The 27,192-nt window shown below is 40.2% G+C and overlaps 2 pseudogenes; both read left to right on the top strand.

Annotated features, from left to right (window-relative positions):
- The first annotated feature begins 701 nt into the window (after nt 1–701).
- Nucleotides 702–2,288, top strand: LOC138156394 (cyclin-K pseudogene; annotated as a pseudogene).
- A 10,249-nt stretch (nt 2,289–12,537) lies between these two features.
- Nucleotides 12,538–13,419, top strand: LOC138156371 (splicing factor YJU2 pseudogene; annotated as a pseudogene).
- Nucleotides 13,420–27,192: the final 13,773 nt, after the last annotated feature.

Below are 27,192 nucleotides of genomic sequence, written 5' to 3'. Positions count from 1 at the left end.
TCTGATTGAGGAGCTTTGGTGGTCATACTCTCAGTGTTCTTTCTTAAGAGAATTGAGAGATCTAATACCCAGTTCCCTAGTTCACAAGGTTCATAGGGATATGTGAAATTATGGAGCAAATTTGTTATTTTAACAGGAGGAGCTTAAACTGAGATAGCAAATCTCTGATGGTGTGCATCTAATTGGACATTTGGGCTCTGAGGGAATGGATACTTCTGTTTTTTGTTTCTTTTTGCTTCATGAATCAGCAGGTGCCTCATCATATGAATGTCAGGTCAGGAGAAGTACCCTGTACCTTTAAGGAAGCATACCTGAAAGGCATTTTCCCACCCAGGCTTAAATGGGATTGAGGGATTCACAGTGGAAGAGCTAGATTCACACCTAGCTCGAATGAGAAAGTTTATAAATCAGTTCAAATTATAGATCAGCTTATATTAAGGAAACAAGTTCTACCCAATTTGTTTAGCTATATTAAAGCCACATGCAATAGGATTATTTTTGATGTAAGATCATTTGGAAATACATGTGATTAAACGAATAACATCTGTTTTATTACTGATCTTTGTTCTAGGGTCCTTGGTACTATGTCCAAAATGACTTCAGTCAACACTGAACAATGTTTCTAAGGAAGACTTGGTGAGGCCGTGGAATTCTAACTTACTTGGGAAATTTTTTGAATAAGAGCAAATATACTCCAACCAATGAAGGAAGATAAAGAAAATTCTAGCCCTTCAGTAATTCCAGCAAACCTGGACAACACAAAACCATGCTGGTTCTGGGACAAAGAAGATTTGGCTCATACACCTTCACAATTAGAAGGCCTGGATCCAGCTACTGAAGTCCAATACCGCCAAGAGGGTGCCAAGTTTATCTTTGATGTAGGAAGACATTTGGGACTACCCTATTATACCCTGGCTACAGGGATAATTTATTTTCATCGTTTCTACATGTTTCATTCATTTACACAATTCCCAAGATATGTGACAGGAGTGTGTGGTCTCTTTTTGGCAGGGAAAGCAGAAGAAACTCCTAAAAAATGTAAAGATATTCTTAAAACAGCTCGTTGCTTATTGAATGATGAACAGTTTGGCCAATTTGGAGATGACCCAACGGAAGAAGTTATGGCTCTGGAGAGGCTTTTATTAAAGACCATAAAGTTTGATTTGCAAGTGCAACATCCCTACCAATTTCTCCTCAAATATTCCAAACAATTCAAAGGAAACAAAAAACAAATTCAAAAATTGGTTCAAATGGCATGGACGTTTATAAATGACAGCTTGAGTACCACGCTATCACTACAATGGGAACCTGAGATCATAGCAGTCTCAGTGATGTACTTGGCAGGCCGTTTATGCAAATTTGAAATACAGGAATGGACATCAAAACCAACGTACAAGCAATGGTGGGAACAGTTTATTCAAGATGTACCTGTTGATGTGCTAGAAGACATTGGCCACCAGATCCTGGATCTCTATTTGCAAGAAGACCAGCAGGTGCCTCATCATCTTCCTCATCCACTGCAGCAGTCAGCATCTCCTCAGCCTAGCCCTCCCAAGCATGTTAAACAGTCACTGGTTGCTTCTGCTAAGGAAGACAACAAGGCAGCAGAACCACCAACATCTAAAATCCCCCAGACTGAGCCCACACACCCACCAAGACTACCTGTGCCTCCACCTCCAGAATGTAAGCCAACCCTCATACCTGGCGTTTCAATGAGTGAGGGCAAGCAGACCAACACAGTGAAGGTTGGAGAGCTACCAAAAGTCTGGATTCCTCCCCAAAGTCATGCTGACCCTGTAAATCAGCCACCTCCTCTTCACCACCCCCACCCCCCACCACTCCCTTCCAGTTACACCACTGGGATGTCAAATACAAATTTCTCTAAGTCAGGAGAGGGTTATCAAACTATGCAATCCATGATGAAGACAGAAGGACCAGTCTATGGGGCTCTGCCGCCAGCATATGGACAAGCCACTAACTTGCCATACCATCCTTATGTATATCCTCCTAACCCTCTGCCAGCTGTCCCACATCCCCTAGCATCATTTACACTACCCATAATTCCCCCACTAACCTCTGGATATATCCCCCCACCAACATTCAACTTTCAACCTCTACAATTTCCTCGAACTCATGCTGTTCCTCCCTACCCCTTTACAGGGCTTGAGATGCCACCTGATAGTTACCCTCCCCCAAATGTGCCCCCAGGTAGGCAACCTCCAGTGCTACCTCCCCTCCTCCCACCTGGAATGCCTCCTGTAAAAGGCTGGCACATGCAGCTTGGATGAGATAACATGATGCCTCTTCTCTCCTTTCCTCCTTTAAAAAACATAAAAAAAACCAATTTTCTTTCCATTTTTTAAAAATCACCTACCTTTGAAGTCTTGTTTAAATGTCAAAATATTTGAATGTTGGGGTACCTTGTATAATGCTACAGAGCCACAGTACAGAAAGGGAGAGGAATGGAGAAGTTGTATTCCAACAAGCCTTCTGCAGTATGGATTCTTGTATAACTATTGCAAATCCAACTATAATCTAACTCCAAACACTTGACGAATTTAAAGTTAGTTCTTGCTGCACTGAATTACTTTCTATTAGTTAACATGTGAACCAGCTATATTTGGTCAAGAGTTGTCTTTAAATAATAAATTGTCTTAGAAATCAGTGCCTACTTTTACTGAAAAGTAACTTTTAAATAATACAGTATCATATACACTCAAACTCCATTTTCCTTCAGTAACACTCTCTTTTTTTATACATGGTGCTGTTATCAGACTTGCTTGGTTTACTTGTTATTTTCATTCTTTTAATTTTAAATTTATTCCAGACAGTTGAGCCTTTTTGATTTGCTGCTGTCTTTTTGTTTGTCTGTTTGCAATTTTTGGTGAAGGGACACAAGGGAATGAAGACAGACCTTGGAAAGTAATATATGTTGACATCTATTTACAAACTCTTGTAGATACAAATAGGTTTTTTAACATGTGAATGCAATATCATACTGTGAAATTCCATCTGGTTACAAATGAAACTTCTTCACTTACCTACCCAATAAAATCATTTCTGAAAAGAAAAAAAATGTTCCTTGTATTTTAATTTATGATATTGTGAATATTATTATGTTTTAAACTTTTCTTCTTGTGATATTTGGTAAACAATTTTTTTAAGCAATTGGGGTTAAGTAACTTGCTCAATGTTACATGGCCAGTTATTTTTGTGTGGGTGCCAAGTGTCTGAGGCTGGAACTGATCCCAGGTCTCCTGACTCTGGGGTTGGTGCTCTTACTCACTGCATCACCTGGCCACCCCTGGTAAACAATTTTTTAACCATATGATGCTTATATTGTTGTGCAGAGGATAAGAATGAGCTGAGAGCTGGGTTTGAGGTAAATTTTAGTGTGGATTTATTGATAACCACTTGACTGCCAGGAGTAAACACTCAAATCAGGCAGGCTCGAATTGGGGTATACCCAGTGCTTATAACGGCTAAAACCACAAAAACCACTATTGGGGAGGGAAGCTAGCATAAACAATGTTGTACAGAAACCAAGAATTGCCATTGGTTAGAGCTATAGCTCAGGGCTAATAACTCAGGGGAACAAGGGTGCAACTTTACTGGAATAAGGGGGTCCCTCCTAGAACAGGGAAGAAGGTTGTTGGGTAATGGGGAAAGGCTAGGTTTATGTTCTGAGTACAGGTTGGTCTCTTCTTAAGATAAACTTTAGATAAACTTGTACCATAACCCTAGGGCTGATCCTTGTACATAGTGATGATATACAGAATGCTAATTCAGGAAGTAGGGGGTTAGGGGACTATGCCTTGGGCAATACCTAAGACTGTGCCTTAAGCTGTTTCAAGCTGTTACAGGGTGTAGAATAGAGACAAAGACAAATATATAAAGGGGCTTAATGGTGGGCTTCAAATCAGGTGGGGTGTGATTCGGGTTTGGGCACAACAATATCTATTTATCAGTTCTTTTTCTGGAGGTGGATAGCATCTTCGTCACAAATATTTTATACTTGATCTGAGTATTTACAATACTCAAAATAACTTGATTGTTTACAATGTTATCTTGGTTCTGTTTGCTTCACTTTTCATAATTTCATGTATTTCCATGTTTTTCCTAAAATTATCTGGCTCATCATTTCTTACATTGCAATGTTATTCTCTCACCATCATATACCACAACTGACTTAGTTATTCCCCAATTAATGGGCATCCCTTCCATTTTCAGTTCTTTGCTAAGACAACAGAAGGAGAAAATAACAATCTGATAGGTGTGAGTGGATATCTCAAAGTTGTTTTAATTTGCATTTCTCTAATCAATGATGATTTAGAGCATTCTCATATAGCCATATATAGTATTATTTTGCTTTTTTTTTTTTGGAGGGCAATGGGGGTTGTGACCTGCCCAAGGTCACATGGCTAGTTTTTGTATTAAGTGTCTGAAGCCACATTTCAACTCAGGTCCTCCTGACTTCAGGGCCGGTGCTCTACTCACTGCACCACATAGCCTCCCTTAGCCATATATAGTATTGATTTCTTCATAGAAAAACATCCTGTTCATATCATTTAACCACTTATGCATTTGGGAATTACTCAGTCTTATAAATTTGACAAAGTTTTCTATACATTTGATATATGAGACTTTTATCCAAAAATACTATCTATAACCCCCTTCCCATTTTCTGTCTTCCTTCTAATCTTGGTTTTATTTGTACAAAAGCTTTAGTTTAATGCAATAAAAATTATTCATTTTACATACATCTTTCAATGCTCTCTTCTTTATTCAAAAATTCTTCTACTATTAGTAAGTCTGATATTTGATGTGTTTCATGTTCTTCTAGGTTTTTTATGATATCTCCCTTTATATCTAGGTAATGTATACATTTTGTACATATCTTGGTAATGGCATCAGATATAAATCTATACCCAGTTTCTTCCAGACTGCTTTCCAGTTTTCTGACTTTTTTTTGTTACCAAATAGTGTATTCTTATTCCCAAAGAATATAAATCTTTATGTTTATCAAACACCAGGTCATGCTACTGTGTATTATATGTCTGCTCTGTTCCACAGAGATTTTCTGTTTGTGGAGGAGATCAGGAGAGCCTGGAAATGTCTGACAGTCCCTACCATCTTTGGAACCTTTATTGACAAGTGTCCCAACATCAAATTGTTTCAAGTCTACATTGAATTGGAGGTTGAGCTTTGAGAAACTGACCAGTGCCAGAAACTTTATGAAAGGTTCCTGGAATTTGCACCAGAAAATTGCACATCATGGATCAAATTTCCTGAGTTAGATATAATTCTTGAAGAGTGCCCTAAGCATTACCCTTCCCCACAAGCAAATCAACTTCTGTGGAGGGTAGGGATTTATGGAGAGGTATCAATCTCTTACCTCAGCTACAGTGGAAGCTTAGATACATTTTGGGAGTGGGAGAGGTTCACTTCTACTTGGAAGTTAATTTAGCAGATTCATTTCCTTCTTCATTACACAACATGACTTCTCATTCTTGCTTCTGAAACATGCTCAAAGACGAATTGTCCTGTGACTTATTAGATGCACATCACTGAAACTTTCTCAGAAAAGCCAAAGGATGCTTTATTCAGGGCATGACAAGAGCCCACCCTGGGCCATCTACTCTATACTTGCTTTTATGTTCCTTTTTACTTCATTCTTTAGCAGATACAAGATTGATACAGTGTGAGAATGCAAGTCAAGTTCCTTCAATAAAAAAGTTTTCAAATGTCTTTTCTTTCACAAAGTTGCATGGTCCTGCCAACATAGCCTAGAGGCATTGCATGGGACTTTTGTTTTAATATACTTGTAGTTGAGAACTTGGAGGTAAGGTGATAGACTCCTTCAAAAGAGAAGAGGGTCAGATACATTTACTCTTCCACTCCTCTGGTCAGTTGCCCCATCAAATTTCTACCTCTATAATGAGATAGTACAAAGTGTTAACTGTTTCCTTGCCCTTCTGAGAAAGGTCAGAGACTCAAATCTACTTCTAACTCCAATAGTTTAACTTCATTAAAGTAAACTCCTGAAGAGGGGAGAGATCCCTTCCACTCAGATGTGGTTGAAGTATAAGCAAGGGATCATTGCAATGACTACCTTGACTCTCAGTGGGTGGCCATTTTGAATGTCTATCTATAAGGGTTATTGGTAAAAATATGTAGTCCAAGGAGGATGATTAATTTGCTTCTTAGAAAATTTTTGCTATAAACTCACTATGCTTTAAGCTTCTTTGGACGGAGCTGAGATATATTGGGTATGTTATTCTGGGTGTGAAGGAATAGATTTGGTCACTGAGGAAGTGTTTGTGAAATACATGTCATATCAAAAGGAGATAGTAATCCATTAACTGGAAGGGATAAGATGTCTGAAAAAAGAATTCCATGCTGAAAAGATTGCAACCAGAGAATGATCCCTCTTAAGAAAAACAACTAGCCTAGGTTTCCTCATTCTGTAGAGTTTAATGAATATCTTACTAGAAATATATCATGGTTGTCTAACTGGTTTCTATCACTTTAATAGAGGAGGAAAAATATGTAGTTTCTCTGGACCTCAGAGATTCAAGGGGTATATACCATCTATTCTTTTCTCATGAACATTGACAACACAACTCCTGCCACATCTGGAGGCTATATTCTGAGCTGGGTCATTGAGACTATCCTGCCCAGCAATTTTCAGATGTGCTCCTGAAAGGTCATTTTAGGAAGGTCAAGAGGGAGACTTCATGCTATGTAGGCATTCTATGAGTAACATTTATTTTCATCTCACCATGGTAAACTTGCTCCATTTCTACCTTTTTCCAATGCCTTCTCATTCTCTTCCCTCTCCTTGTCCTATGGATCCAAGGATGGATCCTATGGAAGAGAAATCATGCCAGTGTACTTCTTCAACTAGGCAATCTGTACTATGCTACAAATTTGGGATCAGTGTCTAGGAAGCTTTGCCTGCTGCCAATTTCACCAGCAAGAGGACTTTTTTCATTGTCGATTCATTAAGTTTTTCCAAAGTACACAGATAAATAATTAAATCATTTTGAATTCTACTCAGGGATATGGGAGCTACACAAGCATTCTTGTTTCTTTGTTCTGTAGAAAAATCACCCCAACCAACCAACTTCTCTGTGAATTGGATCCTAGATCCTGTCCTCATCCCAGGTGGCTCTTAGCTTATCAGTACAACCCCATTTTCATATAGTTACTCTCAGTTATTCTGGTTTATTCTCCCAAATGCTTCATTGTTTGCCTTATTCCACAAATCCTAAACCAGCAAACTTTAGACTATGCACAGGGCCATGGTTTCTATATGGGGTTTACCCTGGGCTCAGTTGAAACCTTTAAAAATATCGGGATGATAAGATATAACTTCAGCAAGACATACACCTTTCAGACTAGTTGAGACAGGATGTAGGGATATAACATCACTATCCATTATTTTTTCAGTAACTTTCTTCAAAACATATAGATAGAAACCAGAGGGATTTTACACTATAGGGAGCTAAGCCTATGGGAAAGGATGATCTAAGAAATATCATTGAAGACCTTCCCAACCTCCTCAAAGCAAACAAAAAGGAAATGCTCAAAACCATTTATTATTTATCTTACCTAAGATACCATAGATAACTCAAGTTCTAGACATGCTAGAAAGTGGACTCCTCCACCCCAAGTCACCAGGATATGAATATTTGGGCTCACAATATCTTGTTTCAGGCTCCCCCAATAAATGTAGGAGTGGCCTCAAGCAACTCAGATATCTTGAATTCCATCTGAGACAGCATAACAAATGCTGAAGAGGAACACTCATGTCCTTTAGAAGAATCAGGGAACAGAACATATCAGCAAGAATAAAGGGGCTAGGAGCAGCTAGGTGGTGAAGTGAATAGAGAACTGGCCCTGAAGTCAGGAGGTCCTCAGTTCAAATCCAACCTCAGATGCTTAACACAAAAACTAGCCATATAACCTTGGGCAAGTCACTTAACCCCAATTGCCTGCCTCCCAAAAAAGCAAAAAAAATTTTTTTTAATTAAAAAAAAGAATTAAAGGGGCTATTGAAGTTCATCCCATGTCTTTGTGCTAGGATGTAAGCATATTAGATTAAAAGGAATTGGGAAGCCTCTAGCCAAAGTTGAAGAATGAGGGTGGTACTGAGGGCATATTTCCAATAGCATTGAGAGATACCCATGACAACATGTAAAACCCAGTTCCATTGAAATATTGAGAAGGTTTGGGAGAATCAAAAAATCTTTGTCAGAATAATACAGGAATGAATGAAATAAGTGCCATTTTGACTAGCCACGGTCCTAATTATATTCCAACCCCTTATGAATAGTTTTGGGGTTTTTTTTTTGGCTTGTTGATGAACTTGAATGACTTCTAAGATTCTCTTTCACACCTGTGAAAAAAGGCACCCAATATATCCCTCTCATAATGGAACTACCCAGAAGTTCCCCTACTTATGCATCATCTTGGAAAATGCACCTATATTTTTCTAATGATACAAAAGATTCTGTATAATAAAATTATTTCTTGGAAGCTTGGTATACATACAGGGCATTAGAACTTCAGGAAAACCTTTTCCATACCTGATGTCCTAGACTAAATACAACATGTTTCCCCCTTTATGGTAGGAGAATATGCTTGGAGAGCTGGTCAGTAGAGTTCTATCAAATACTCATCCCTGAGGACTGGAAAAACCATGCTTATTTTATTATTAGAATGGTTAAGAGTATAACCCCACACTGGTCATGTTATTGGTGTATCTTATGTAACTTTCATGAGAAATATCTTTCACCTCCTTATTCCAGCCTTCTTGTTTCCTTTATCCTTCTTTCCCAACAGATTTAAGGCTAATCCAATGGAAAAAAAAAAGTTGAGATCAGATCTTTCTAAAAGGTTTCAAAAATTCCCTATCTTGCAAATACTCTTGGCTCATAGATTTATGCATTGAAAATATTACAAATTCTGTCTGTTCTGCTTTTTCAGACTTGGCCATAGGGTTGTTGAGAGAATAAATAAAAGAATCAAGAATAGGATTAATCTATTGTTACTTTTGTGTAGTTTTGGAATCAAAGATCAATGAACAAGATACAATTGTATCCATACACAGATCACTTAAAGTTACTATGGGTCCTAGATTTCACTAACTGGAGCATTTAGAGACAATCACTGGAAAAACATTCTTCCACATCTGCATATGGCTATTTGAGAATTTTGGTAATCCTTTTTGGACTAAGTGTGGTCCCAGCAGTTGTTGTTAAGTAGTGAGTTCTTAGCCAAGAAGCTGGGGTCTTTGGGATTATCAAACAGCAGATTACTCTCGTCATTGACCACTGTGTCTTGTGTATCTAATCTATTCCAGTGATCCATCACTCTATTGAAATAAGAGGTTCTATACTAAAGAATAATATGAATAGTTGAAATGATTACTTTGTCATTGTTTATGACACCATGTGGAAAACAGATTCAGGTGTAAAAGACTGAATACTGTTTTCATTTTAAATGGAACAACTGTGATCACACAGACTTTGATTATGCTGTGTTATAGGTTTATTGGTAAAGACTGTTGTAAATGCATTTTTAAAAACCTCTTTAGGTGGCGCAGTGAATAGAGCACTGGCCCTGAAGTCAGGAGGACCTGAGTTCAAATCCCACCTCAGGCACTTAACACTTACTAGCCAGGTGACCTTGGGCAAGTCACTTAATCCCAATGGCCCTACCTTCCACCCCTCCAAATAGGAAAAAAAAAACTCTTTAGATACATAACAGATTGTAAGATTTTTTCCAATCCTACTAACACTTTTAAGTAATTGGATTTGAGAAATAGGGATGAGTGCTAAACTCAGGCTAATATCTAAGCAGAGGGTCATATATTTGAAGACCTTCAGATCAAACTTCATGATCAGATTATAATCCAGTGATGCAATTTTAGTTAAGAACTAGAAATTTTAAGATGAGAAGACTCAGGTCAACCCTCTACATATTATACAACACTGCCTTAAGAATTTTCTGAAGCTTTTAGTCTTTTGCAAGTGAGGCTAGACAAGTATCTTGTAGTAGTGGCCACACACCTTTCAGAATTATTCTTAAGAAGCCTTTGGTTGCTAGTGCTGTTGATGGAAAATTAAGTGCATTCCTAACATGTATGTAGTTAAAATAACTTCTCTGATAATTTAGATGCTTTTGCCATATAGACTCATATGTTAAAAACTTGTCTAAAAGTTGCTAAGTCTTTTATTAAATGCACTGGGATTATATTCATGGTTTCAAAATGACTTCACAGTTTTATCTGATAAAATGTTTGAGATTTGGACAGGGTTAAAGTTTGGTCCAATTGTGGTAGTGATATAGTATAAAGTTCTATAATGCTTACACCTGAGAGCTAAGAGAGCACAGGGGAAAAGCTAGCTTCATATCTACTTAGAAAGAGAAAGATCACAATTTAGAGAGATTCACATGTGAGAGACCAAGAAACACGCCTAACAAAAATGAGTGTTTATGAATCAGAGGTTCAGAGTTAGAAGTCAGGAAGGGGAAGATTGGGTGGCACAAATGGAATCTCATTTTGTTGGGTGTTTGAATTGGAGGAAAAAATAGAGAGCAATAATGTCTTGATGGGTTTGCACTGCAGATGCAGGGAGATGGGGTGATATTATTTTCAGTGATGGGCTTTTATTCCTGTTGAAACCTAGGAGAAGGTAGGGTCGGGGGGAAATGGCAGAAGACTGATTTCTTTTCACTCTCTTTTAGGACCAGGAGGTCCATTGACCCAGTTTCCATTTCTAGGCAGCTGTAGTCCACACTACCCTTTTATTGGCCCCCAGGAATGAACCTCTTCCTGTGGCCTGCAGGGCCCTTAAATCAGGCCCAGGCTGAGGAGAGCACAGTGGGCTCCTCTACAACTAGGTGATTCTCACATAGCTGGAAAGGGAAAGTTTACAACTGAGAGGGATCTAGAAGTTAGAAGAGCTAGGTTCATACCTAGTTAGAAAGGGAAACTTCCCAAATGTCAGAGATTCATGAGTGGAGGAGCTAGATAGAGAGCTAACTACAATGAGACTGTATAGGAATCAGAGAATCAGGTGGAACCTAGGGAGGAGAGGATTGGGTGGCCCAACTGGGACCTAACATTCTGTTGGGTGTTTGACTTTGGAGAAACAAGAGTATAATAATTATGTCCTACTCAGTCTGCACTGTGGGAGATTTAGTGATATCTTTTCATGTCATGGGCTATTATTCCTGTTGAAATTGGGAAAAGGTAGGGGAAGGAATGGAACTGAGAAGAAGACTGATTTCTTTTCACCCTGTTTAGGACCAGGAAGTGCAAGTTTGTATTTCTAGGCAACTGTATTCCACACTGTCCTCTTGATTGGCCCCCAGGAAAAAGCCTCCTCCTGTGCCCTGCAGGTCCCTGAGATCAGACCCAGGCTGGAGAGAGAACTCCCAAACTAATCTAATAGAATTGCTGATCATGAAAATAGAGAAATAGACAGGGACATCAGTTATGCCATTCTGCAACACTGAAGCTGATCTCTTGGAAGGTGAATACATCTCAAGTGTGTCCCTTTCACAGGCTCACACCTCTCTGCCCAGCAATATTATAGAACAGCCCTTCCTTCATCTGTTTCATCACCCAGAAATATCATGACTTAGGGAGCTAGTGAAACTCATTCAGCGTTTGTCCTGGTCCATTGAGGAAAATAAACTTTCATGTTGTATCGTTTGGTTCTTAATGATAATTTAAAATATTCCCATCTGGATTCCAAGGGCCAACTCTTCTGCTAGCTGAAGAGCCCATTCTAGCTGAGGAATGCCACCCCACTCCAGCCCCTCCCAAAAGCTGGGATTTCCCATCACCAGAAGTCAATCAGTGTTAGTCCACACTACTAAGCAGGGACCCAGGAATCCTTGCTCCCTTCAAAGTTTGGGGTGACCTAGCTTACAAATGAGAAACTTAGCCAGAGAACTCCTGACTGGAATGGTGTCTCTAGCCCAGATTGCTAGAGACTGCTGGAATGCCAGCTTCTCCCCCTCACCCTGTCAGGAGGAGGTGTGAACTCCCAGCCTACGTCCTCCTTAAACAGCCACCAATCAGGATGGCTATTAACTTGCCAGAGGAGGTACCAGTAATTGGTCATTAGGAAGGCAGATATAAAAGAGGCTGAGAAGCTTTCTTGCTGGCTGGGTATCTTTTGTCACCAAGAGAGACCACTGACCCCCGTTTCTTGATTATTTGCTGTCAACCAAGAAGAAAGGACGGCAATAGAAGCTGCGTGTTCGTTTTGGGGGGCTTGTGTGTCAGCAAGAGCAGGCGGCCACTTTGATCAGGAATCTGAATTCCTGGTTTGGGTTACTCCCTGGGATCCGGTCCATCCGGCGTGACCAACCTCCTTTCTGAGGCTCGCAGAGCGTTCTGAAGCCCAAGGTCGTGCTGGGAAGAAGGGTCTGCTTTGAGTTCGGGGGTCCCCACACCATTTCCGTGTTTGCCTGGTCGCCTCTGCTAATTGTCGACTCACCCACCCTTCCGCCCAGATGTCTGAGAGAAAAGTCTTAAACAAATACCGTCCACCAGATTTTGATGCATCGAAAATCCCTAAACACAAGCTGCGCAAAGACCGGCAGTATGTGGTGAGGCTTCAGCATGAGGTGTAAGACATGTGGCGAGTATATTTATAAAGGCAGGAAATGTAACGCCCGCAAGGAGCCGGTGCAGAACGAGCTCTCCCTGGGCCTCCCGATCTTTCGTTTCTATATCAAGTGTACCCGATGTCTGGCTGAAATCACCTTCCAAACAGACCCCGAGAACGCAGATTATACCTCGGAGCACTGAGCCACCCGGAACTTCCAGGCTCAGAAACTGCTGGCAGAGGAAGAGAAGAAGAAGACCTGAATGGTCCCACGAAGGTGCTGGAGAATGGGACCGAGGACTCCACGCTGGAGATGGAGGTCCTGGAGAGCCTGCAGGAGCTGAAGGAGCTCAGGCAGCGCCAGGCTAACGTGGACTTGGAGGCGATGTTACAGCATCACCGCGAGTCTGAGCAGGAGCAGGACCAGAGGGAAATGGAGGCCGTGATGGAGCAGGCCCGGGAACGGCGACTCAAGCCTTCCCAGCTGGCCACTGGGGCCAACCCCACAGCCGTCTCAGAGGGGGTCCCGCGGCCAAAGAAGCAGAAGCTGGAGAGCTGGGGACGGAGTGTGGGAGCATTGGGCAGCAAGGCAGAGCTGGCAGGCCTGCTTGTGGCAAAGAAGGCACCCGCCCAGAGGATCCACAGAAGCAGTGAGCATGTGGTCTTGACCGCCCCAAGTACAGGCATAATACAGGGTCTGAAGGAGGCCAACGCGTGGCCCCGGATTCCCGGTGCCTCCTCCCTGAGCCATCTGGGGGCTTACTCAGACAGTGAAGACAGCAGCTGAAGCTTCAGCCCCTCCCCTTGGAGGGAGGCCCCTGACCTTGAAGGCCCCTCCCCAGTGGGGCCTGACCACGGAACTAGGTTAGTGTGGGTTTATTTCTCTGTTTGGTAAGCCAAGCAATGGGAAGAGGAGGGTTGGGGCAGGAAGCTACTCTCCTGGAGCCTCTGTCTAGTGAGCTCACTATGCTTTCCCCACTTCTTGGCTGCCCATACTGACTGTTCCTCTCCTCTCCAGGCCCATAGGCCTTGGGAGCATTCCCTGTTGTGGCACTCTTCCCTCTTTAGAGAGTGGCAGCTGAAGATATGCCATCCATTCCCAGCCTCATGCCCCCCATAAGAGCAGGGATGACTTCTTTGGACCCCCGCCCCTCATGCTTCTCAGGCCCAGGCAGCCAGAGTAGAATCACTGGGAAGGGGGAAGGAGTTACCTCTTGCTGTCCTTGGAAATGGAGGACCTTTTTCTCCCTGACAAGGCTGGAATTCATTTCTTTCTGTTGCTGCTATGACATTGATTACATGCCACAGGGAATGGCACTTTTCCTCAGTGCCTGGTGCTAACCCCCCATGCCTGGGAGGTTTGCCTTCCCCTATCCCCACCCCAAGGTTAGCTGATGGCACTTAAACCTTGGGGAGTTAAATTATAAGACATATGATGTGCTACCACAACAGGCATCTTCTTTTCCCTCTAGCTTCTGCCCAGATCTAAGCTACAGATGGGGCAGATTCCAAGACCAACAGTGCTGCAAGTGGCCTAGATAAGGCCAACCCAAAGGTCCCATCCCTGTTCTTTGTCTCCCCACCCTCCCAACCCCCAATCCTACCAGCCCCACCTGATCTGTATCTAGAACTCATTATCTTAAACCAAATAAAGAAAACCAAAAGGACTGTGTGATTATGCTGAAAAAAAGTGTTATTTTTTAAAAGCCCAAGGTTTCCTACTGCAGGGCCATCACCACTTATCTTTATCTTGCCACTGAACCCAGGTGGACCTGGAGGAGAAAGCAAGGCTGGTGAAATTACACAGCTCACTTAAATCTAATTCACTTGCAAGTCATGGCATCATCTTCTAGATGCCATGTACCCTCTTTGAGAACAAAGGACAAACAAGGAAAATCATTTTTTTCCTTGGCCATCATCCAATGGCTAACAGCTGTTTAGTTGTAGAAATGTCAACTTGTTCAACCCCACCCCCAAGCCATCATTTCAGTGACCTTTTCCTATGATCTTTCCTATCTATTGAATTGTTTGTATTGAATTGTTTGACTTCCTGCACGTGTGACCCTCCACCAGTTACAAGGTGTATGACCAAGGATTCCTTGGATTCTGTTCACTTGTCAGGGTAGGTCCCAGAAATTTGTTGTCAGGATATAAAGTAGTTGACCAAGAATGCCAAGGATTCAGGAGAGAGACCATTTGACCTCAATTTCTTGGTTGAGTTGGGGCAGCTGCAGGAAGCTTAAAGGTTACCACCTAGGGATTGGAGCCAGCTCTGAAGGGGTCGAGGGCCCATTCAGGAAAACATGGTAGCCTCCACCACACCTGGAAAGCAGCAGATCCCCAAAGTGGTGAAGGTAAAAACAAAGGCCCTGCTAAAGTACATGCCTGAGAAAATTAAGAGAAGAAAAATCCAGGCAGATGGGCCTGATGCTGGCTGGGAAGAGTGCTACCATTACATCTTTCCAGAAGATGCAGCAAACCAGGCCAACCTCCATCTCCTGGCTATGGCCAGATTTGGAAGAAGCATCAGCAAGAGAAGGATGTTTCAGAGAAGTGCCCAGAGAAGACAGGGATGAGAGCGAACCTTGACTTTTCCCATGATGTTACATTGTGGTTGTTCTTTTGTATTTCTACTTTACAATCATTGTGATTTAGGAAACTTTTGTTCATTAGTATTATTTTTAATCAGTGGTGAACCTTACACTTTTGATATGTTATCCCTTTAAAATATTTCTTAGTTAGAATTGAGGAGATTGCAAATAAAGGACATAACATTGCTTTTTTTACAACAATTATTTATTCATTTTGGAGATAAATTTTTAAGTTCTTTTCACAATTCAGATGTCAGAAATTCAAATGTCAGAAAAAGAAAGCCTGTAAATCAGAGAGATTCACAAGTGGACAAACCAGCATTATATCTAGCTAGAATGGGAACAGTCAGCTCCTTTTAAAAATCAGGTTGTTAAGAAAATAATTTCCACCTCAATTTTTTCAGCCATATTAGAGCCTTGTGTGATAGTATACTTTTCTATGTAAGGAAATTTAGAAATACATTTGACTAAAATAATAACATCTGAATAGTAGTGAATTTTGTTACAGGCTCAATAGAATCCTGTGTCCAAAATGTCTACCACCAACTCCCCCCTGCCCCAACATATAACCGCTATTTTCCACCATCACAATTACCTCCAATTTGCACTGTTCCTCCCCATCATCCTGCCAGGCATCCATGCCACCTGTCAGTTGCCCTCCTCCAGTTGTGTCTCCAAGCTGTGCCCCCACAGGGAAATCTCCTGCACCACCTCCCATCTTCATAGTTGGCATGCCTCCTGTAAAAGAATTGGGATATGCAGCTTGGATGAAATAATATAATGCCTCTCCTCTCCAATACTCCCTTTTAAAAAATAAAAAAAAAACTAAATTGTTTTTAAAATCACCTTTGAAATGGAATTTAAATGGCAAAATGATTGTACCTTGTATAATACTACGCAGCTATAACACATTACAGAAAAGAAAGGGAGTACAATGGTGAACCTGAGCTCTAGAGAAGCTCCTAAAATATGGCTTCTTGCAAAGCCAATTATGATCTAACTTTATACAGTTGATGAATTTAAAGTCACTTGTTGCTGCATTGGATTACTTACTATGAGTGAACATATGAAGTTATCTGTAAAGAATAAATTTCCTTTTAGAAATCAATACTTACTTTTACTGAAAAGTAACTTTGAATTAATACAGTGTCATCTACACTCAAAGCTCCGTTTTTCTTCAGTAACACTCTTTTGATCCATGATGCCATTATTAGACTTGCTTGGTTTAACTGCTATTTTCAGTCTTTTAATTTTAAAGTTATTTCAGACATGTTAGCCTTTCTGAATTTGCTGCTGGTTTTTTGTTTATATTTTTTGATGGAGGGAGACAAGGGAATGCAAGCCAGACCTTGGAAAGTAATGCATGTTGACATCTCTTTACAAACTCCTCTACATACAGATAGATTTTTAAAAAGTGACTGTAACATCATATTGTGAAATTCCATCTTGGTTACAAATGAAACTTCTTCAGTCAGTTACCTGCCCAATAAAATCCTTTCTGAAAAGAAAAAAAATTGATCCTCATATTTTAATTCATAATATTGTGAATATTTTTATTTTTAATTTTTTTTCTAATGATATTTGGCAAACTTATTTTTTAACCATATGATGCTTATTTCTATTTATCAGTTCACTCTCTGGAGGTGGATAGCATCTTCTTCACAGGTTCTTTATAGCCAATCTGAGTATTTAAAATACTCAGAATAACTTGATTGTTCAAAATAATGCTTTGAATATTGTTATCACTGCATACAATGTTATTTTGCTTGTTTGCTTCACTTTTCATAATTTCATGTAAGTCTTTCCATGTTTTTTCTAAAATCATCTAGCTCATAAATTCTTACAGTTAAATGTTATTCCTTCACCATCATATACCACAACTGGATTAGTCATTTCCCAATTGATGGGCATCCCCTCCATTTCCAGTTCTTTTCTACCACCACAAGAACTGCTATAAATATTTTACAATATAGCAGTTCTTTTTCTTTTTCCTTGATCACTTTGGGAAATAGATCTAACAGTGGTATTCCTGGGTTAAAGGGTAAACAGAGTTTTGTAACTCTTCGGGCAGATCACTCTATGAAATATTTGGATCAGTGCACAGTTCTATCAACAGTATATTAGTACCCCAATTTTTCCACATCCCATCAAACATTTGGCTAAAATGACTTTTACAAAGTTCTCTATATATGTGATATGAGATTTTATCCAAAAAAGTCTATAATCCCCCCCCCCATTTTCTGCTTTCCTTCTAATTTTGACTATATTGATATTATTTGTACAAAAGCCTTAGTGTAATGCAATAAAAATTATTCATTTTACATTTCTCAATGCTCTTTCTCTTCTTTATTCAAGAATTCTTCTACCGTTCCTAAGTCTGATAGTTAATGTGTTTCATATTCTTCTAGTTTCCTTATATCTCACTTTATATCTAGGTAATGTATACATTTTGATATATTGATACATTACCATATCTTGGTAAATGGCATAAGATATCGATGTCTACCCAATTTCTGCTAGATTACTTTCCAGTTTTCCTGACTTTTTTTTAACCAAATAGTGTATTCTTATTCCCCAAAATATAGATCTTTATATTTATCAAACACAAGATCATGCTACGGTGTACTGTATGTCTGCTCTGTTCCATAGCAATTTTCTCTTTGTGCTGGTCATCTGGGTTACATGATGATACTGTTGATTGTAAAATGTGAGAATAATGAGATGGAGGTTTAATCAATAGTCTGTTTATTACAGGACCATTTCATAGAGCCAATGATGCAAGGGGGTCACAGGGTTTATATGCCCCCCCAAGAGAAGGTAGATACCCCAAAACAATGAAGACAATGTAGAAATATCCTCTCTCTAGGTGACCCCAAGAAATGCAGGCAATGCAGAAGGACCCTGCCTTAATCTTGTTTACTATTTACCCTTGCCTAAGGTTAGTTATTTATTAGGGTAATATCCTAGGACCATATTGGGAGGCACAAACAAAAAAAGACTACACACTCTCTTGCTTAACTGCCCTGTAACCTTGCAGGTAACTGCATAGGGCAGGGGAATATACATTTAGCGAGGTCAAGGGACCCCCAAAAGTTCTCCATAATACATCTTCCTTCTTGTCTGCCCTGTAACCTTTCAGGTAATAATATAGGGGCAGGGAATATTTCATTAGCAAAGGCAGGGGACTTTTGAAAGTTCTCTACATTGATTTGGGTTCTTTACTGCTTGGGCCCATTCCATAACGCTAGGGAGAAGGAAAATAGTTTAATTCATTAGACTTATGTGAAAGTGTGGTGATGGGTCTATTGCAGTGGGACTTTTTTTGGGGGGGGGGAGATTTTCAGAGGTTGGCCCCTGAGGTCCCTTAAAACTCCCAGATTTTGTGTTTCTAGAACTACAATACAAGTATTGCCACCCAACACTTATATAAGTAGTTTCTTTTTTAAAGCAATTGGGGTTAAGTAACTTGCCCAAGGTTACAGGGCCAGTTATTTTTCGTGGGTGTTAAATATCTGAGGCCAGAGCTGATCCCAGGTCCTCCCGACTCTGGGGCAGGCACTCTTACTCACTGTGCCACCTAGCCACCCCGAGTAGTTTTGAGTTTTTAAAAATATTCTACAAGGAAATAAAATGGTCCCAGGAGAGAAGGGGAGGGACCTAGAGCATGCATTATCCATGAATAGGAGTGATGGGTTGATAACAGCCAATGATAATGTTAACTTTTCTCATTACCTTGTCTACTATTGATCCGCATTGCATTCCATACCCACTAAAATACTCCTTTCATTTTGAAATTGATTTGGCATCTCAGGGTGGTTGTGATACATGCATTGGCATGGTCCATGTTTCTAAGGTACTCCTATGCATCCCCAGTGAGCAATCTGACATGAATGGTGGATATGGTCCCTTCTATAGCTGCTATGTAAGATGTTAAAAGCCATTTTTTAAAAGAAATTGTATTGATAGATTTTTATTTTACCTTTCTAGGTTTTTGCTCAATAAGTACCTTGTTTAAAGTAACTAACAAAGTACTATAGCTCCAGTACCTCTATCATGTATGAAACATATCTATTAAATCAAATACATTAAATTAATATATACTTTGTCTTACCTTGTGGATCTCCTATAAAATAGTAAGCCAGTTTGGGAACCCAACATTTGTCAATGTCTGCCAGCCCAGAGAAAAGAGCAGTGCCAGTGAAGCCCCTAAGAGGGATTCAATTAAAGGGTTTAGGGAGGAGAACTTCTGTTTTTTACCTTCTTGCTGTTCTCTTGACTGGAGAAGGGCCCAGAACTTTGTAGGATGAGAAAATTTAGACTTCGTAGAGTCCCAAGAGCATCTCAGGAATAAGTATGACTGGTGGGATGCCAAGGACAAATTAGATACTAAGAAAAGGCAGCTTCAATATATTCAAAGGAACTAGCAACATCTCGTGAACCTCTATAGAGGGACTTCCAGAAGCTTAGTTAATCCCTTTCCCACATGCTCTAAGCTTGAGCCCACTTTCCCCCAAACTCTCAAAACACCTGCTGGATAGTGTAAGTTTGGAGAGGTTGTGAGGTGGGTCTCTTTCATATCAACTGTTCTTACCATACCAACATGGTAAATACCTCTTTCTAGAAGTTAATTAAGACTGGTCAACAAATTGATATCAACTGGCAATCAGTGCGAGAAAGATAACAAGGATTTATGAGCTATTGCATTAAGAAAGGAACCACACTGAGCCCTTCAAGGTTACCTTGTTTTTTTGTGTTATATGGACACACATACACATATGTCTCTCCTATTAGTCCCTGAACTCAAGAAGTTTATTTTCTATTTTGGTTTCTTACTATGAGGGGGTTTGTTAATTAGTTGACATTTCTTTGCTTCCTTTCAGTTTACAATATGTTGCATAGTATAATGTGTTGAAAGCTGGCCTTGCAGTCAGAAGACCTGAGTTCAAGTCTTACCTCTTACATATACTAGCTGTGTAATTCAGCATTATCAAAAGTGAGGTTAATTGACTTTCTCAAAAAAAATTTTTTTTTTAAGCAATTGGGGTTAAGTAACTTGCTCAAGGTTACACGGCCAGTTATTTCTGGGTGTGGTGCTAAGTGTCTGAGCCCGGGATTTGATCTCCAGGTCATCCTGACACTGGAGCCGGTGCTCTTACTTGCTGAGCCACCTGGCTGCCCCAACTTTCTGAAAAGTTTTACAGGATGTCCCAAAGGTCATACTGCATTTTTGAAACCATAAAGTTTAAAAACACACTAAGATTTTTGGGACATCCTGTATATAATTCAGGTTTGCAGCCAAGGCAAGAACATTTTTAATGACTCCTAATTGATAGAGAATGATCATATGATCTTCTGTGACTGTGTGAGAGTCAGAGTTGGTCTGAGAGTTTTGAAAAAGACAGACACTTTTCTTTCCTGCTTTTGAGAGAGGACATAAATCATCCCAGATATTCTTTAGGACTAACTCAGAAGTATAGAAGGTAAAAAAGACTTCTAAAGTCACAGACATATAGGGTGAGCCAGTACCTCAACATGTCTCTGATTTCCAGCTTGTCTCCCTGGAAACTTCAGATAACTTCCTCTTGAGTGAGATCAGGGACCCTCTCTTGCTTGAGCTGATATACTCCCAGAGAGTCATCATTTACCCTATATTTTCTTAAATATTCTAATCTGTGGAACTTCTTGGATTTTTGCTTTTATTTTTGTTTTGCTCTTTTGCTTGGATAAATGGATTTATTCATTACACTATTCAATGATTTGTTGGGAAAGGGCCAAGCTAGCAAGTGTAAACATGGGATACCTTTCCCCTTTAAGGGACAGTATTGAGGGAAGATGGGACCCTTGTTACTTTTACATTTAAAACAATGTCCTTAGACCAGCACAATGTAGTTGAAGGATGGAGTACATAGGTATAATCATAGTCCCATAACACTTTTCTCTGAGGACAGATACTTTCTGGACATCATCATTATCTCCTGAATCACCTTCTAGAAGGTTAAAGTTAACTGTCCTCAGTAGCCCCCTGCTCTGGTGACCTTCCCTCCAACTAACTGGAGACGGAGGGGGGGAAGGTCGACAGTGAGAGTTCCTCCCCTACATTTAAGGAGGGGACCCAATGCAGCACATCATTTCCCACCCAGTTGCAGGACCTCAAAATATTCCCACTAAGTTACACACTTACACACACACACACACACACACACACACACACACACACACACACACACACCTTTTTAGCTTCTTTTTATATATTACTTTCCCTTAAATTACACTGTGAGCCCCTGAAAGGCAATGAGTATCTTTTTTCCTTTCTTTGTATTCATATCATTTAGCATAGTGCCCGACACATAGTAGGCATTTAATAAACATTTATTGATTTCTGCCTAGAGGGGAACGAAAGACATTAATCAAAGTTTCCCTTGGAGAAGAGTAGGCAAGTTGCCAGAGGGATCTATGTATATTTCCCTCCAAGTCACCTCTCTATACATTTAGACATCCATATGGACATATACATTTTTGCTGGGCAACACACTTCTCATACATACCTTTTATAGAAGGTACCCAATGGCATTACTGATGTGCTTCCTCACTTGGGAGTTTTCTAAAATGATGAAATCACAGGTCCAATCCCTATTTCCATACGACTACTACTCATCATAAACCTCTTTACTGTCTTCTGAGCAGTACCTGCTTTTAATTCATTCAAGCCAGGACCTTCCACTATTTAAAAGGGGAATGAACAGAGGGTAGAGTCTAAAGATAGTATCTTACATGTTCCTAAAACTTCTCTTCCTTTAGATCACAGATTAAATACTACATTTCCTGTAAGACCTTCTCTAATCCCCATTCTATCCCCTGCTTGAAACTATAGTCAAGTTCTGTGATCAGAGAAAATGAGACATCCAGGTGTAAGGGTATGCTAATATCTTCATGCTGCTTCCATTGACCATAGCCTCATAATCTCCCCTTGTCATTGCCAGATCCAGCTTGGCTATACATTGTTCCACTGGTCACTAGTAGATGATGTTTGGCCAGTCTCTCCTACCACCCCACGACTATCTCTCAGAGCAGCTGAAATTCTTGGCTAAGGCACGTCCAAACTCTTACACAAAGAGCATCATTCCTTACCTTGGAACCAGCAGAAGGCCATTTCACTTCCATTTCCTCAGAGTCAAGACTTTGGGAACCTGCCAAGGAGATAGTTCTATACCCTAGGTGCATTGCTCTCTGGAACAAACGTAGGATCATTCTGGCAAGCTAAAATCTTTAGGCTTGGCCCTTTCTTTCCAGAACCTTTGCTAGAATAATGAGATTGTGGGACAGATCACTTCAGTTAGGGAGAACTTGCCCCCATTCATTTATCTTGTAATCTCCTTTTGTTGTTAGCTAGGTGGCACAGTGATAAGTGAATAGACTTTGTCTAAGTTCAATGCCTCAGTTTCCCTATCTGTATAAGGGCCAAATAATAGCATCTCCACCACAGGGTTGTTGTGAGAGTCGATTGAAATGACATACCAAAAGGATTTTACAGACTTTAGTGTTATAGAAATGCTAGTGATTTTTCATCTTTGCAGCCCAAGTACACATACCACACACATAATAGGAACCTAGTGTGAATTTGGGTTTTTTCTTAATTTTAACCCTTCTGTGTCTTTTCCATACCAGCTAATATCATATAAAATTTAAGGGTGGCACTCCATTTGTATTCTGGCATTCTCCTCTCCCTCTTCTCTACTCACTACAAAGAAGTTGAATCCCTCTTGTTATTCAACAGCCTTGCAATCCTGGAATGTCTCTATGAAATTCCATTACCTTCCTCCCATTGGTGTTTCTTCCAGGGGCCTCCTTCTAGGGTATGGCCCAAGCTCAATATTCCTTACTTCATTCCCCTTCCAGCATTTTTTCTAGCTAAATGGACCCACATTCCCCCCTGCACAAGTACCTTTTTCTCCCCCTTCCCCCTTTTTAATTCCCTTTTCTGGGTTGTATTCCTCAATTAAACTTCTTTTGAAAATGAATGTTGAAAATTATTTTTGCATGTAAATGGGGAAAACTAAAACACTTTCTTTTTTCTCTCTCTCTCTTTTTTATGATTTAGGTTACATCATTGTTTTCCACAAAGTTTTGAGTTATAAATTTTCCCTATTTTTCCCCTACCTACCACCCCAAAACAACAATCCTAATGAATATCCCCCCCAATCTGTTCTCTCCCATAGCTACCCACCCACCCCCCTCTGACTTTCCAGTAGGGCACAGTAGATCTCTCTCCCCCAGTCCCTGTATATCTTATTTCCCAGTTACATGTAAGATAATGATGATGATGATGATGATGAGATAATATAAACATTTTAAATTTTTTATTTTAAAGCTTTAAATTCCAAATTCATTCCCTTCCTCCCTTGTCACCCAACCTTACTGGGAATATAAGCAATTCAATATAGGTTGTACATGTGTAGGTATGCAAAACATTTCCATAGTGGATATATTGTGAAAGACTGACTATATTTCCCTCCATCCTATCCTACCCCCTACTTCTTCAATTCTCTACTTTGATCCTATCCCTTTTCAAAAGTGGGTGCTTCCAAATTCTCTGCCCCCCAGCCTGCCCTCCCTTCCATCATCCCCCCTCTCATCCCCTTCCTCCTATTTTCCTGTAGGGTGAGATACCCCATTTAACGTGTGCATCATTCCCTCCCTAAGCCCAATTCAATGAGAATAGTACCTTTTGCCTTCCTGTTCTTTCCCTCCATTGTAACAATTTTCCCTTGCTTCTTCTATATGAGCATTTACGCCATTCTGTCTTTCCCCATCTCCTCTCATTATATTCCTCTCTCACCTCTTAATTTCACCTTTTAATTATCATCCCTTCCTATTAAATTAGTCCTGTGGCCTCTGTCCCTGTATACCTATGCACATATATACACACACTCACATACATATTCATATGCCAATATACACTCCCATATAGACATATAAGTGTATGTATACATATATATATATATATACATACACACACATTTCTATTCCCTTCAACTATTCTCACACTGAGAAAAGTGTCATAAATTAAAATGATTGTTTTTCCCTGTAGGAATGTAAATAGTTCAACTTTAACAAGTTCCTTATGATTTCTTTTCCATATTTACGTTTTCATGCTTCTCTTGCTTCTTGTATCTGAATGTCAAATTTTCTATTCAACTCTGGTTTTTTCATCAAGAATGCTTGAAATTCCTCTATTCCACTGAATGACCGTATTTTCCCCTGAAACATAATACTCAGTTTTGCTGGGTAGGTGACTCTTGGTTTTAATCACAGCTCCTTTGCCCTCCAGAATATCATATTCCAAGCCCTTCGATACCTCATTGTAGAAGCTGCCAGATCCTGTGTTATCCTGATTGTTTTTCCACAATATTGAAATTATTCTTCCTAGCTGCTTGTAATATTTTCTCCTTGATCTAGGAGGTCCAGAACTTGGCTATCATATTCCTATGAATTTTCTTTTTGGGATCTTTTTCAGGAGGTGTTTGGTGGATTCCTTCACCCTCTATTTTACCCTCTGGTTCTAAAACATCAGGGCATTTTTCCTTGAGAATTTCTTGAAGGACGATTTCTAGGTTCTTTTTTTGATCATGGCTTTCGGGTAGTCCAATAATTTTTAAATTCTCTCTCCTGGATCTATTTTCCAGGTCAGTGGTTTTTTCAATGAGATATTTCACATTGCTTTCTATTTTTTTCATTTTTTTGGATCCATTTAATAGAACCTTGATTGATCATAAAGTCACTAGCTTCCATTTGCTCCAATCTAAATCTGAAGGAATGATTCTCTTTAGTGAGCTTTTGAGATTCTTTTTCCATCTGGCAAATTCACCTTAAGACTTTCTTCTCCTCATTTCCTTTTTGATCCTCTTTTGCCATCTGAATTAGTCAATTTTTTAAGTTGTTAATTTCTTCAATCTGGTTGTTGACTTTCATTTCATAATTTTCTTGCATTGTTCTCATTTCTCTTCTCAATTTTTCCTCCACTTCTCTTATTTGGTTTTCAAAATCCTGTTTAAGCTCCTCTATGGCCTGTAACCATCTCATATTTTTCTTGGAAACTTTTGGTGCAGGAGTTCTAGCTCTGTTGTCTTCCTCCTGTCCCATGGTTTGATCTTTTTTGTCCCCAAAATAGGAGTGTAAATTCGGACTGTTGAACTTGCTTTGCTTCCTTTGCTTGCTCATGTTGCTATTCGATTACGTGTCTTTTGAGCTTTTTGCCAAAGTAGAATTCTGCTACCAGAAAGGGGCAATTCTTCAATCTATAAAAGCCAGGGAGGAAGGATATGCACCTTATCGGAGGCCCCTGCATCATTATTCAAGCAGCTACCGTGTCCTTAATAACCATGCTGAATGCCAAATATTTTCAAGTTTGTTCCATTGGATGAGAAGAAAAGGCAAGGCTGCCAATGAGAAAGTAAAGCACTCTTTCAGACAAGAAAAGATCAGATGCAGCCCAGGGGTAGCACCAGAAGAGTCACCCTCCCCTATAGTAGATCAGTCCCTCAAACTTAGGCCTCAAGCCTGGGATGGTGTGGTGGCAGTTTTTGTCCAGGTCCCCAAGTGGCAGTTCTAAGGTTGGCCTTGGCTATTACCTGATGGATCACTGCTTGACATATCTGCTAAAATTAAAGCTTTTCATCTAAAATATGATGAAGTATGCCTAGATCCAAAGGTACAGATATGGGATGTGACAGTCTTAGAATTAAGCTATCACAAATGTCATTTGGACAGACCAGTGTTTGTAGATTTGGGGGAAACATTGGACAGGTGTATGGTGAAGCATGAATCGCATTTGAGACTCTGAATTACTTGGCTACCATTTTCCCCCTTGAAATTTGGACTAAGAACCATGAAAATGCCCCATTCTGGAAACTGAGTCTCTTGATTCATGAATTGGTCAAGAACTTTACTTTAAGTTTGTTGGGTGTTTGACGTGGAGGGGAAAAAAAGAGACTGTAATAATGTCTCAATGGGTTTGCATTGTAGACACAGGGAGATGTGGTGGTCATTGGGTTGTTTTGTTCTTCCAGTGATGGGCTTTTGTTCCTACTGAAACCTGGGAGAAGGTAGGGCCTGGGGAGAAGATTAATTCTTTTGACTCCCTTTAGGACCAAGAAGTCCATTGACCCAATTTACAATTCTAGGCAGCTACAGTGCACACTGCGCTTTTATTGACCCCCAGGAAAGAACCTTGTCCCTTGGCCTGAAGGGCCCTTAGATCAGGCCCAGGCTGAAGAGAGAGCACAGTGGGCTCCTCTGCAACTAGGCAATTCTCACACAGGTAGAAAGGGAAAGTTGAGTACTGAGAGGGATTTAGAAGTTAGGAGAGTGAGTTTCATGCCCAGTTAGAAAGGGAAAGTTTCCAAATGACAGAGATTCACAAGTGGAGGAGTTAGATATACAGCTAGCTACAATGAATGGGACAGTTTAGGAATCAGAGATTCTTAGGTGGAACCCAGGGAGGAGGGGTCTGGGTGTCCCTCCTAGGACCTAACATTCTGTTGGGTGTTTGACTTTGGAGAAACAAGAGTGTAATTATGATGACTTGCTCAGTCTGCACTGTGGGAGATTTGGTGATTGCTTTTCTAGTCATGGGCTATTATTCCTGCCCAAATTGGGCAAAGGTTGGGGCAGGGAAAGGAACTAAGAAGACTGACTTCTTTAGGACCAGCAAGTCCCAGTTTGTATTTCTAGGCAACTTTATTGTACACTGCTCTTTTATTGGCCCCCAGGACAAAGCCTCCTTCTGTGCCCTACAGGGCCCTGATATCAGACCCAGGCTGAATAGAGTTCCCAAAATGATGGAATGCAGTTGCTGATCATGAAAAAGAGAGAAATAGACTAGGACATCAGTTATGCCATTCTGCAACAGTGAAGCTGATCTCATGGAAGGTGAATGCATTAGAACCATACCTCAAGTATGTGTCTTTCAC

This window comes from Petaurus breviceps, unplaced genomic scaffold (genome assembly GCF_028583685.1).
Source record: "Petaurus breviceps papuanus isolate PSGF00001 unplaced genomic scaffold, PetGlider_PUasm1.0 99, whole genome shotgun sequence".
Lineage (NCBI taxonomy): Eukaryota > Metazoa > Chordata > Mammalia > Diprotodontia > Petauridae > Petaurus > Petaurus breviceps.
The sequence above is the reverse complement of the archived record's forward strand: the minus strand, read 5'-3'. Positions and strand labels throughout refer to the sequence as shown.